At 35.1% G+C, this 14,818-nt stretch overlaps 1 pseudogene; it reads left to right on the forward strand.

Moving 5' to 3' along the window:
- The first annotated feature begins 246 nt into the window (after window positions 1-246).
- On the forward strand, window positions 247-13,593 carry LOC140063012 (uncharacterized; annotated as a pseudogene).
- Window positions 13,594-14,818: the final 1,225 nt, after the last annotated feature.

Here is a 14,818-nt window from a genome sequence, read left to right on the forward strand (position 1 = left end):
GTGTGGGAAGAAATTTATTCGAATTGGTGCTCTTAATTCTCATTTAAAAGTACACACAGGAGAGAGACCATATGTATGTGAATATTGTGGAAAGAAATTTATTCGAAAAGGTGACTTGACAGTGCATTTAAGAATACACACAGGAGAGACACCATATGAATGTGAACATTGTGGGGAGAAATTTATTCATTTAAATACCCTTAAAAGACATTTGAGGAAACATAGAGAAGAGAAGCCTGGCTTATAAATGGAACATTTGTTGGAAGAAATTTAATAATTTAACTGAAAAGATATTTAAACTAAACACTTTCATTAGCGAATTCTGCACTTGCCTATCAAGGTTGAACATGTGACAATCATTTCAGTGACATGTGCATTAAACACTATCAAACTAGTTTGACAAAAAATGGTAGTGATATGCCCAAATATGTCAGTGATATGACATCATTTCCATATATGGGCATATCACATTTTTTTTGTCACATAAAATTTGATAGTGTAGACAAGGCTTAAAAGACTAAATAAAATTCTGTTCTCTCTTTTAACTGTTTTAAGTTTGTTTACAATTAGTATAACTACTATTGTAAATATCTACTTTCAATTCAGCCTTGTACTGCAATAAGAGAGATAAATAAAAGTGGAATTTATAACTAATAATATCAATATTATGTGTTGTTTTATTTAATTCGTCCTTGTTGGAAGAAGTGGCTCACACTCCTTCTAATGTTAATAGATAATTTGAAGGTTATTATCCAGAGATAATAAAATATTTTAATGTCAGAAAAACAGATATTGCATCTGAATCCCTTGATGGTCATTTTAAGACAATTTTTAAAAAATGATCTATAAAATGTATACTTTTGCTGTGGTTATTGAGATGTTGATTGAATTTTAGTATTTATCTTGTCCATCTGCTGGAGTTCATAGATTGCAATTAACTATGCAACTGAAGCATAAACCAATTAGAGATTGGCAGCCAGAAAGGCAACTGATGTTTTTCGCAAGAAATGATACCTGTAAAAGAACAAAAAACATGATGGTATAATGAAATGAAAAAAACGCTAATTTAGAAGTGTAATTTTTTGTTTTTTTAATAAGATAAAATACTGATGACGATCGTGAAGCCCGGTCGTATCCACGATTTTGAAATAAGAACTGACAACTGTGTATACACTATTCATGTGTTCTCAATTCTTTATTGAAAAATTCTAACCTATATTATTTACCGATTCTACAATACATAGGCCAAAAAATCATAATACTGTATTAATATTTTTATGTTTGTCGACATTAACCAGTCTAAACTGGGCTCTTATACTGTATAGTTGTTTTAACAAAAATAAAATGTTGTTATTAGTGTGGTACATGCTAATTTTTATATGTATTGTTTTCATTTTGGTTAAAACAGAAGATGCAGAAGTTGTAATGTGTTAACTAACTGGATACCCAGTATATTTTACCGCCCTGCCAAATTTTGAATGGTCTAAATTACTCTAGCACCTCCCCTTACTCCTTGGCAGCCCCGTTACCTAGCCTAATGTTAGGCCCCTCACCATCACCACCCTTAAAATTGTCCTATATCAGCCCTTGTAATAATACCCTGAGGTAATTGCTGAAATAAATATTAGGTCTAAATACTACTCTATTCGCTTCAGATCAGAAGGCAGTAACGGCGTTCCATACTTTCACCTTCCTTTTTTCTTCTCGATCCTTTCGCATCCTTCCTCTCTCGTCCGCCGTGTGTGTGTGTGCGCTCTAGCTCGATCATCATCCTCCTCTCTACCTAATAGCCGCCGCCGCCGCCGCCGCCACCACGACGCCACCGGATCACAACCAACCGAACCCGCGATATATCACCATAAAAGATCGTCTTCCGGTATCGTTAGTTTGAAGCTTTAACTGTTCTTTAATTGTCAAAAGTAAGATGAAATATTTTTAATTTGCACGTACTACTAGGCCCTAGCTAGAGGCTAGGCTAGGCTAGGCTATATTATGCCTAGTAGGTAGGCCTAGCTAGGCCTAGGCTAGTCTAAACTGGGGAACAGACGATCGGGCCCAAGACGATCGGGCCCAGAAAACCTGGTCCCGATCGTCTTCACAGTTGATTTTGGATCCGATCGTCCAGTGTTTTCAGAACCACGTTGGGCCCGATCGTCTTACCAGTTGGTCCCGATGGTCTTAGTTTAGCGTGGTGGCGTTGGGCCTGATCGTCTTAGCGTTGGGCCTGATCGTCTTTTAGCGTTGGGCCTGATCGTCTTAGCGTTGGGCCTGATAGTTATTTGTGTTATATAAAATAATGTGTTTGTGCCACATTTCATCATTTTTAATTACTAGGCTAGTGCTAGTGTCAATGTGCTTTTCGTGCGTAATATAGGGCCCGATCGTCTTTCACCCTTGATGGGCCCGATCGTTTCACGATTTGGGCCCGATCGTCTCACGATTTGGGCCCGATCGTCTCACGATTTGGGCCCGATCGTCTTGAAGTGGGCCCGATCGTCTTGAAGTGGGCCCGATCGTCTGATAACCGTCTAAACTACCTAGGCCTAGTATATGCCTAGGCCCTAGTAGAGGCTAGTACCTTACCTTACACTAGCTCCGTGATGCGAGTAAGCCAACAAGAAGTCGTTTCACCCAGATTTTTAATACATTGAAATTACAGGATTGTATTTAATAGTCCTAACAACAATGCTTATAATTACATACCTGTATATACAGTAGGCCTAGTACAACTACATCACGGTCACCTTTACTTTATTTATAATTTATGTACTACTACTACAAAGTAAAGTAAGAATAAATATTTAGGACCAGGCCTAAGTTATAAATTTAATTCATTTATCGTTTTAAAGGCACAATTTATCGTCATGGAATTGCAAAATTCTAGATCACCATCATGCTGCTATGTGCGTTAAAACACACATGGTGTTATACCAGCAGCAGTGGGCAGAAGTCGAGCATTGTTTTTTGTCAACAAAATAGTCGCAGTGCGAACGGTGTCAGTCAGACTAGCCTAGGCCTAGAAATAAAATGATTTTGTTAATTACCAAACATCATCTAGTTTTACCACAGCCTAGTTCGAGATAAATATCTATCAGTATACAGTAAATCCTGTCGTAATACATATCTATTTTGCGTTTTAATGTTAGGCCTAATAGTCTAGTGCATTGTTTAGTACTGTAGCGATCATGGTTGCTGTGCAGGTACTTGACAATGAACAGGTATCGGTATTGACACTGAGTGTGCTAACAGCTACAGAATCGGGTGTATTTTCCCGATTTTTGATACAAATCTAACAGGATTTTGAAAATTTAGTAGGCTTATATATTTGGTAATGTACTACTAGTATGAAATTTCAAGATCGGTGAAGATATTCTGTTAAGATTGATGTTTTTTATTCAGTCTCTGTGTCATTAAAAGCTAGCCCGAACTGTCATTGGGATCACCGTTTGTCCAACCTGTGTGAGCCCATTGTTTGACCGGTAGCGTCCCCTTGAAATTGGCGCGTAGTGATGGCGTCATCTGAAAGGGGGCTAGCTGGAACCGAAGACATTCTACAACGAAGTCAATTACATGGCGATCATGATGATAACTCGATTGCTAATCATGGTGGTGCTGATGAAGATGATGACACCCAATTTGATCATCATGATTCCACTGGAAAAGGTCCAAATGATGTATTGATTAATGAACTTCTGTGCTTTATAGTCAATAACATGGGTAGTATGACATTTGATCGGTTACATGCTATTTGTATGGCCAATTTTCCAAATGATGACATAAAGAAGGCCAAGGAGATGTTATGCGTCTGTGTAGGTGATCCTGAAAATGCGATTCATAAACCTCGACGCAAAGCTGATGGTATACTAAATGATGTGTTGGGCTATCTCATCCAATGTGACCTGTCTAAATTGCCTATTTTTGCTGCAGCAAACCTTAATAAAATACCGGTTGTGCCTGTGGATGCTATTGATGCCCCATTGATTTTCAGAGAACTACAAAGGTTGAGGACAGAATTCCATTGTGTTAAGGCCGACATAGCCTACGCTACTAACCAGCGATGTAAACTTGCTCAACAAGTGAGGGATGTTATGGATTCCCACAAAAAGTTAGCTGATCGTGATTTGCAACCTATTACAAACACTGTAAGTAACAAACTGTTTTCTAACGTAGTAGCAACCAATACCGGCCCAGTTGCTAATAGTAAGAACAGCAACTCCGCTTCGGTAACACAGTTTGTGAAATCAGCTACCGTACCAGTATTGAAGAGGGGAATTACCCGTCCAGAAGTAAACAAACATGACGTAATGACTCATGCGCGTAGGCAAGCTCCGCCTTCCAGTGATCCGGACGCTCGTGATTGGATGGATTGTGATGACGGCTTTCAGTACCCAAGACGAAAACGCAAACGGGGTAATTTCAAGCGTGGAACCGGTGTTGATATTGCTTTAAAAGGTAGGGATCCCCCACCTTACAAGATGTATGTAGGAAACCTGAGTCCTGATACTAAAGCGGACGAAATAAAATCGTATCTAAAAAGAGTAAAGAAAATTGACGTTACTGTGGAAGTGTTGCCTAGTAAGCGTTCTGACTATACTTCGTTTATGGTTGAATGCGGTTTTGCACATAAGAACTGTATTAATGAAGCGGAGCTCTGGCCTCAATCTGCTATAATCAGACGGTATTATGAACCGATAAGGCAAACAATACATCATGATGGATAGTGAATCTAAAATTAATTGTAGTAAACTGAAATGTGTTTCTTTTAACTGTAGGTCATTTAAATCTCGCAAAAACGAAATTTATGATCTTTGCATGAGTAATGATATTATTGCCATTCAGGAGCATTGGCTGCTTGATGACGAGTTACCTATATTAAAATCATTACATGAAGAGTTTGATTGTTTTGGGATATCGTCTGTTAAGAGTTCCGATGGCTTACTTGAAGGACGCCCCTATGGAGGCATTGCCATATTTTATAGAAAATGTTTGCACGACTACATCAAAACAGTTAATTACAACGACAATAGGATTATTGGTTTGGAACTAGGAAGTGGTAATGATATTACACTCCTTATCAATGTATATCTTCCTTATGAGTGCGATGAGCACTTCGCTGAATTTGTTGACTACCTGGGTACAATTCAATCTATAATTAGTGATTTCCATGGTGATAAAGTTATTGTATGTGGTGATTTTAATGCTGATCACAAAAAAAGATTTGGTGCTGAATTGTTAAATTTTACATCCGAGTGCGACTTAATTTTAACTGATTTAAATCTATTAGGACAGCACTCTGATAACTTTACTTATATCAGTGATGCTTTTGCTACAACGAGTTGGCTTGATCATGTCCTGTCTACCAACGGAGCTAATGCTCGGATAAAAGAGCTTTCCATACGTTATGACATGATCGGTTCGGATCATTTTCCACTTTGCTTTGTTTATGATTTTTCTTTTGAAATTGAACATGAAAAAGATGACCAAAAGAATTATACAAGCAATATAAATTGGCAGAAGGTTACTCATCAGGAAATTTACAACTATCAGGAGCGTACTGAATTGCTGCTTAATGATGTTGTTATTCCTCCTTCAGTATGTTCATGCAATGATGTAAATTGTGGTGACACTAAACATTTTGATGATATTGATACTTTGTATAATAATATAATTTCTTGTCTTAATCAAGCTGCTAATCATTCATTTGTTTCGCATGAAAGTAAATCTTTTAACGTTGTTCCCGGTTGGAACGACTATGTTTCGGAAGCTCATGATATAGCTAGGGAAGCTTTCTTGTTGTGGAAATGTAATGGGAAACCTAGACATGGTCCTTTATTTGATACCATGAAAGTTGCTAGATCTCGTTTTAAACTGACTCTTCGGAACTGCAGACAGAATGAAGAGCAACTTCGAGCTGATAAGATTGCGAACTCTTATATTAATAACGATTTTAACAGTTTTTGGAATAACGTAAAGCGTATGAACAACTCATCTTCTGGTTCATCTAACATTATTAATGATGTTAGAGGGGATAATAATATATGTAAAACATGGGCTGATCATTATGAGAAGCTTTTCAATTGTGTTAACAATGATACTCATAGAATTTATGTTGAAAGACATCTTAATGAAATTAATGTATCTGCTTTTGATGATAAAATTTGTACTGATAGTAATATATTGGATAGTATAAATAAGCTCAATAGTGGTAAATCCCCTGGGTTTGACGGGCTTAGTGCAGAGCATTTGAAGTATGCTTCAAAACATGTTATTACTTTACTTAGTTTATGTTTTAATGCTATGTGTATCCACGGCCATGTCACTGATGAAATGGTACGAGTTGTACTGGTGCCTATAATTAAGAGTAAATCTGGTGACATTACGAGTATGGATAATTATAGGCCTATAGCTCTTGCTTCTGTTGTATCTAAGATATTTGAAACATTGTTAATCAATTATTGTGGAGATACCCTTAAGTCAGGGGATCACCAGTTTGCTTTTAAAAGTCAACACTCAACGGATACTTGTATCTTTGTTTTTAAGCAGATAGTAGATTACTATAATAGGAATGGGAGCCCCGTATTTACTTGTTTTCTCGACGCGAGTAAAGCGTTCGACCGAGTCAATCACTGGTCACTGTACAGGCAATTAATTATGAGAGAAACAAACATTATTGCTATTAGACTTCTAAAATCTTGGTATGAGAATCAACGATTTTTTGTTAGATGGGGTAACTCTATGTCTTCAGGTTTTAAAGTTACCAATGGCGTTAGACAGGGTGGTGTTATGTCTCCTCTGTTATACAATGTTTACATTGACAATTTAAACAGTATGCTTAGTGATTGTAATTTTGGTTGTGAGCTCAATAATACAAAGTTCAACAACTTAAGTTATGCAGATGACATGGTGTTACTTGCGCCCTCTTTAGATGCCCTCCAAAAGATGGTTAACATATGTGAGGATTTTGCTAATGACTTTGATGTATTATATAATTCAAAAAAAATCAATTTGCATGTGTTTTTGCCCTAGGAAAAGAAAACTGAATGGTAATTATGTTACTGTTCTATGTGGTAAAGAACTAAATTACGTTCAATCCACTACCTACCTTGGTTGTGTTATCAGCAATGATACTAGGGACGAACTGGATATTAAAAGGCAATATCGATCATTATGTATTAGAGGTAACTCTCTTTGTAGAAAATTTAGTAAATGCTCAACAGATGTTAAGATTACTTTGTTTAAGTCATACTGTATTAGTATGTATTGTGCGGCCTTATGGTGCGATTTTAATGTAAAAACTATAAAGTCATTACAGGTCTGTTATAATAACGCACTTAGAAAGATTTTAAGACGCTCAAGGAGCTGTAGTGCTAGTGCTATGTTTGTTGATAACCATGTTCCCTCCTTCTATGAGTACATTCGGAAATCAATTTTTTGTTTCAAAACAAAAATTGAAAAAAGCTGTAATACTTTAATTACATGTGTTTTTTCTCGTATTCTAAAAGATTCAAAGTTGCATAGAAAATGGACAGAACTTTTGTATATTTAATCTCATGTATACTTTTACGTGTGTTAACTAGTATCAGTAAAGCCATAATATGTGTTGTTTTTGTAAACTTTATGTGTTTCATATGGACAGTTTGTCTGAAATAAAGTTGAATTGAATGATATTGTTTATTTGACGAAACTGCGTTAGGGAAATTAGCGGTACAGTACGTCCGTCTAGAAAGCGTCGGACGCATCCAAAAATTGGACGTATTCAGAAATTCAGGTACTGTATGCATATGTGGCATACTGTATCACGTCAGAATCGGATCTTGAAAGTTTGAGCTTCAGCTCCCATCACTGTTGAGAGTTGCTTTTACTGCCCTGATATTTTTTCTTTTTTTTACACTCTTTATCAAACCACCGTGTTTCCATCTTCACTTATCCATGTTGATTGAATGACTCAATATGAATATGTTGGGATACTTTAGATGAAGAAGGGCTTGGACGTCTATAAAAAAATTCTGTCCTTTTTTTCATTCTTTTCGATTTGCAGTACAGTATGTGTTGTTATAAAAAGTTAAATAAGTACAGTATTTGATGACTTGTACTTGTATTTTTTTAATAGAAAATATCAAACAAAATACATTGCCTGTGGCGAGTGGACTTCTTTTCTATTCATGTCTACAGTACAGCAAATTTGTACAACCATCATTTAAACTACATGTATTAATTATTATTTCAGATTATTTATTCTCTGTAACTGATATTGCTTTAACAAAAACATGAAATACAAATGTGAACATTGTGGAGATAAATTTGAATTAAATGCTTTAAAAGAGCATTTAGGAATACATATACAGAGTAAAGAGTTACAATGTCAACACTCGCACACAAAATGGTTAGTTGAAGACCAGACAACCAATCAGTGCAGATATTTTGGAAAGGAATTCCATTGCAATGACATTCTAAAAGAACATTTAGAAACACAAACTAAAGATGTGCCTGGTGAATACTATGAATGTGGACATTGTGGGAACAAATATAAGCATCCTAGCACTTTGGTAGAACATTTAAGAGTGCACACTGGCGAGAGACCATATGAATGTGAACATTGCGGGAAGAAATTTAAGAAAAAAGGGAGTTTGACTGAACATTTGAGAATACACACAGGAGAAACACTGTATGAATGTGAACATTGTGGGAAAAAATTTAAGCGGTTTGGCCATTTGACAGAACATTTAAAAGTACACACAGGAGAGAGACCATATCAATGTGAACAATGTGGCAAGAAATTTAAAGGAAGTGGGCATTTGAAAAGACATTTGAGAATACACACAGGAGAGACACCATATGAATGTGAACATTGTGGAAAAAAATTTATTCTAAATAATTCTCTAAAAATGCATTTGAGAACACACACAGGAGAGACACCATATGAATGTGAACATTGTGGGAAGAAATTTAAAAGAAGTGGGTATTTGAAAACACATTTAATGTTACACACAGGAGAGAGACCATATGAATGTGAACATTGCGGGAAGAAATTTAAACAAAAAGGGAATTTGACTGAACATTTGAGAATACACACAGGAGAGAGACCATATGAATGTGAACATTGCAGGAAGAAATTTAAACAAAAAGGGAGTTTGACTGAACATTTGAGAATACATACAGGAGAGACACCATATGAATGTGGACAATGTGGACAAACATTTATTCGAAGTGGGTATTTGAAAACACATTTAAGAATACACACAGGAGAGACACCATATGAATGTGAACATTGCGGGAAGAAATTTACACAAAATTGGTCTTTAAAAACACATTTGAGAATACACACAGGAGAGAGACCATATGAATGTGAACATTGTGGGAAGAAATTTAAGATAACTAGCACTTTGACAGAACATTTAAGAATACACACAGGAGAGAAACCATATGAATGTGAACATTGCGGGAAGAAATTTAAACAAAATGGGTCTTTAAAAAGACATTTGCGAATACACACAGGAGAGACACCATATGAATGTGAACATTGTGGGAAAAATTTTAGAGGAAGTGGGCATTTGAAAATCCATTTGAGAATACACACAGGAGAGACACCATTTGAATGTGAACATTGTGGGAAGAAATTTATTCAAAGTGGTGATCTGAAAAAACATATAAGAATGCACACAGGAGAGACACCATACAAATGTGAACATTGTGGGAAGAGATTTAAGGAAAATGGCAATTTGACAAAACATTTAAGAATGCACACAGGAGAGACACCATATGAATGTGAACATTGTGAGAAGAAATTTATTCAAAGTGGTGATCTGAAAACACATGTAAGAATACACACAGGAGAGACACCGTATGAATGTGAACATTGTGGGAAGAAATTTAGAAGAAGTGGGCATTTGAAAATCCATTTGAGAATACACACAGGAGAGACACCATTTGAATGTGAACATTGTGGGAAGAAATTTATTCAAAGTGGTGATCTGAAAACACATGTAAGAATACACACAGGAGAGACACCATATGAATGTGAACATTGTGGAAAGACATTTAAGCAATTCGCACATTTGACAAAACATTTAAGAATACACACAGGAGAGAAACCATATCAATGTGAACATTGTGGGAAACAATTTAAGCAATTTGCACATTTGACACAACATTTAAGAATACACACAGGAGAGAAACCATATCAATGTGAACATTGTGGAAAACAATTTATAAAAAGTGGTGATCTGAAAAAACATATAAGAAAACACACAGGAGAGACACCATACAAATGTGAACATTGTGGTAAGAAATTTAAGGAAAATAGCAATTTGACAAAACATTTAAGAATACACACAGGAAAGACACCATATGAATGTGAACAATGTGGGAAAAAATTTATTCGAGGTGGGTATTTGAAAATCCATTTGAGAATACACACAGGAGAGACACCATTTGAATGTGAACATTGTGGGAAGAAATTTATTCAAAGTGGTGATCTGAAAACACATGTAAGAATACACACAGGAGAGACACCGTATGAATGTGAACATTGTGGGAAGAAATTCAAAAGAAGTGGGCATTTGAAAAGACATTTCAGAATACACAAAGGAGAGAAACCATATGAAAATGTGAACATTGTGGGAAATAATTTAAAGGAAGTGGGCATTTGAAAAGCCATTTGAGAATACACACAGGAGAGAGACCATATGAATGTGAACATTGTGGGTTAAAATTTAAGGAAAATGACAATTTGACAAAACATTTAAGAATACAAACAGGAGAGACACCATAATGGGAAATAAAATTTAACTTTAACCATGGTCATTTGAGAAAGTACACACAGTTTACAGTGGCCATGTTGTGGGAAGACATTTTTACAATCATTAAACAATAAAACACTATTTAAAAGAGGGGATATAAAAAAGCAAAAAAGCACCTATGGTTTTAACAATCTTTAAAAGTTTAAATAGCCAAAAAATAGATAGTATAGTACCACTGTACAGGTTGTGAGAATAGACAAAACTAATTTGAAATAAAATTAGTTGCTAGAAACTGTTGGACATTTCATTTGTTTTATTTTGTCATATTCTATATGAGGAACAGTATAAGCCGACCTGAATACAATGGGATTTACTAATTACATTATAATTATGATTATATTATTAATTTATTATGATAAGATGTGCTGTAAATAAGTCATTGACACTTTATATGTGCCGATAAATTTCGTATTTTGTTTTTTAAGAATTATGTATAAATAAAAACTAAACTAAATTATTATTATTTCAGATTATTGTTTCCAATTGACATTGCCTTAACAAAAAAAAATATGAACTACAAATGTGAACATTGTGGAGAGAAATTTGAATTAAATGCTTTAAAAGAGCATTTAGGAATACATATACAGAGCAAAGAGTTACAATGTCAACACTGTGAAGAGACATTTTTTGAAGAAGATGATTTTGAGCGGCATTGCCAGACACACACAACATGTTTAGACCAGGCAACCTTTCAATGCAGATATTGTGCAAAGGAATTCCATTGCAATGACATTCTGAAAGAGCATTTAAAAACACACACTAAAGATGTGCCTGGTGAATATGAATGTGAACATTGTGGGAAGAAATTCAAAAGAAGTGGGCATTTGAAAGGCCATTTGAGAATACACACAGGAGAGAAACCATATGAATGTGAACATTGTGGGAAGAAATTTATTCAAAGTGGTGATCTGAAAACACATGTAAGAATACACACAGGAGAGACACCGTATGAATGTGAACATTGTGGGAAGAAATTTAGAAGAAGTGGGCATTTGAAAATCCATTTGAAAATACACACAGGAGAGACACCATTTGAATGTGAACATTGTGGGAAGAAATTTATTCGAAGTGGTGATCTGAAAATACATGTAAGAATACACACAGGAGAGACACCGTATGAATGTGAACATTGTGGGAAGAAATTTAATCGAAGTGGGAATTTGAAAACACATATAAGAATACACACAGGAGAGACACCGTATGAATGTAAACATTGTGGAAAGAAATTTATAAGAAGTGGGCATTTGAAAATCCATTTGAGAATACACACAGGAGAGACGTTGTATGAATGTGAATATTGTGGGAAGAAATTTATTCGAAGTGATGTTCTGCAAACACATATAAGAATACACACACAAGAGACTCCATATAAATGTGAACATTGCGGGAAGAAATTTAAGGAAAATGGCAATTTGACAAAACATTTAATAATACACACAAAAGAGAGACCATATGAATGTGAACATTGTGGGAAACAATTTAAAAGAAGTGAACATTTGAAAACACATTTGAGAATACACACAGGAGAGAAACCATATGAATGTGAACATTGCGGGAAGAAATTTCTTCGAAGTGGTGATCAGAAAGCACATATAAGAACACACACAGGAGAAACACCGTTTGAATGTGAACATTGCGGGAAGAAATTTAAACAAAGTGGGTCTTTAAAAAGACATTTGAAAATACACACAAAAGAGACACCATATGAATGTGGACAATTTGGGAAAAAATTTATAAGTAGTGGGGATTTGAAAAGCCATTTGCGAATACACACAGGAGAGACGCTGTATGAATGTGAACATTGTGGGAAGAAATTTAAACAAAAAAGGAGTTTGACTGAACATTTGAGAATACACACAGGAGAGAGACCATATGAATGTGAACATTGCGGGAAGAAATTTAAACAAAAAGGGAGTTTGACTGAACATTTCAGAATACACACAGGAGAGACACCATATGAATGTGGACAATGTGGACAAACATTTATTCGAAGTGGGTATTTGAAAACACATTTGAGAATACACACAGGAGAGACATCATAGGAATATGAACATTGCGGGAAGAAATTTAGACAAAATGGGTCTTTAGAAAGCCATTTGAGAATACACACAGGAGAGAAACCATATGAATGTGTACATTGTGGGAAGAAATTTAAGCAAAAAGGCCATTTGACAGAACATTTGAGAATACACACAGGAGAGACACCATATGAATGTGAACATTGTGAGTTAAAATTTAAGCAAAATGACCATTTGAAAACACATTTAAGAATACACACAGGAGAGAAACCATATGAATGTGTACATTGTGGGAAGAAATTTAAGCAAAAAGGCCATTTGACAGAACATTTGAGAATACACACAGGAGAGACACCATATGAATGTGAACATTGTGAGTTAAAATTTAAGCAAAATGACCATTTGAAAACACATTTAAGAATACACACAGGAGAGAAACCATATGAATGTGTACATTGTGGGAAGAAATTTAAGCAAAAAGGCCATTTGACAGAACATTTGAGAATACACACAGGAGAGAAACCATATGAATGTGAACATTGTGAGTTAAAATTTAAGCAAAATGACCATTTGAAAACACATTTAAGAATACACACAGGAGAGACACCATATGAATTGCAGGAAGAAATGTAGAGAAATGGGGCATTTAAAAAAACAGTTGCGAATACACACAGGAGAAACACCGTTTGAATGTGAACATTGTGGGAAGAAATTTATTCATTTTAATGCATTTAGACATTTGAGGAAACAGAGAACAGAAACAGAAACTTGGCCTATAAATGGATCATTTGTTGGAAGAAATTTAATAAAACTAAAAAGATATTTAAACTAAAGGTTGAACAGGTGACAATCATTTTACTTTACTTGTACTGCAATAAGAGAGATAAATAAAAGTGGAATTTATAACTAACTAGAGGGTACTCCGAGAGTACAAACCTCCGCCTACTGTAAAATTCACTTACATTAAATGTCCCCGGAAAATATATATATTTAAAAAAATTTTTTTTTTATTAGTTTTAAGTGTAAATAGGCTAACTGCACACTACAAAGTTGTGGATGAGAGTTTGGTGTAATGGTTATGTATCCAGCCTCTCACAGTTGAGATCGCTGGTTCAAGGCCCGCTGACGTTTTTTTTTTATTTCTTTTTTTTTGTGGACCTTGATCTTTGACCCTGACCCTTCAAAATTTAACCACAATTATATAATGAGTCATTGATCATTGTGGCTAAGTTTGGTGAGAATCGGATAAAAACTAGGCAGTAAAATAGTTTTTTGTTAGTTGTGACCTTGACCTATGACCTTTTCCTCTCAAATTCGAACTCGTCCGAGCTTTTGGGGTACAGATCATTGTGGCCAAATTTGGTGAGAATCGGATGAAAACTGTGGTCTCCAGGCTGTTCACAGACACACACAAACACGCACACAAACATACAGGGGTGAAAATATAACCTCCTTGGCGGAGGTAATAATATCAATATTACGTGTTGTTTTGTTTAATTCGTCCTTGTTGCTAATGTTATTATTATCCAATGATTATTTTAAGGTTATTATCCAGAGATAATAAAATATTTTAATGTCAGAAAAACAGATATTGCATCTGAATCCCTTGATGGTCATTTTAAGACAATTTTTTTTAAATGATCTATAAAATGTATACTTTTGCTGTGGTTATTGAGATGTTGATTGAATTTTAGTATTTATCTTGTCCATCTGCTGGAGTTCATAGATTGCAATTAACTATGCAACTGAAGCATAAACCAATTAGAGATTGGCAGCCAGAAAGGCAACTGATGTTTGTCGCAAGAAATGATACCTGTAAAAGAAAATTAAAAACATGATGGTATAATGATATGAAAAAAACGCTAATTTAGAAGTGTAATTTTTTGTTTTTTTAATAGGATAAAATACTGATGAGGATCGTGAAGCCCGGTCGTATCCACGATTTTGAAATAAGAACTGACAACTGTGTATACACTATTCATGTGTTCTCAATTCTTTATT

Source organism: Antedon mediterranea, chromosome 11, assembly GCF_964355755.1.
Source record: "Antedon mediterranea chromosome 11, ecAntMedi1.1, whole genome shotgun sequence".
Taxonomy (NCBI): domain Eukaryota; kingdom Metazoa; phylum Echinodermata; class Crinoidea; order Comatulida; family Antedonidae; genus Antedon; species Antedon mediterranea.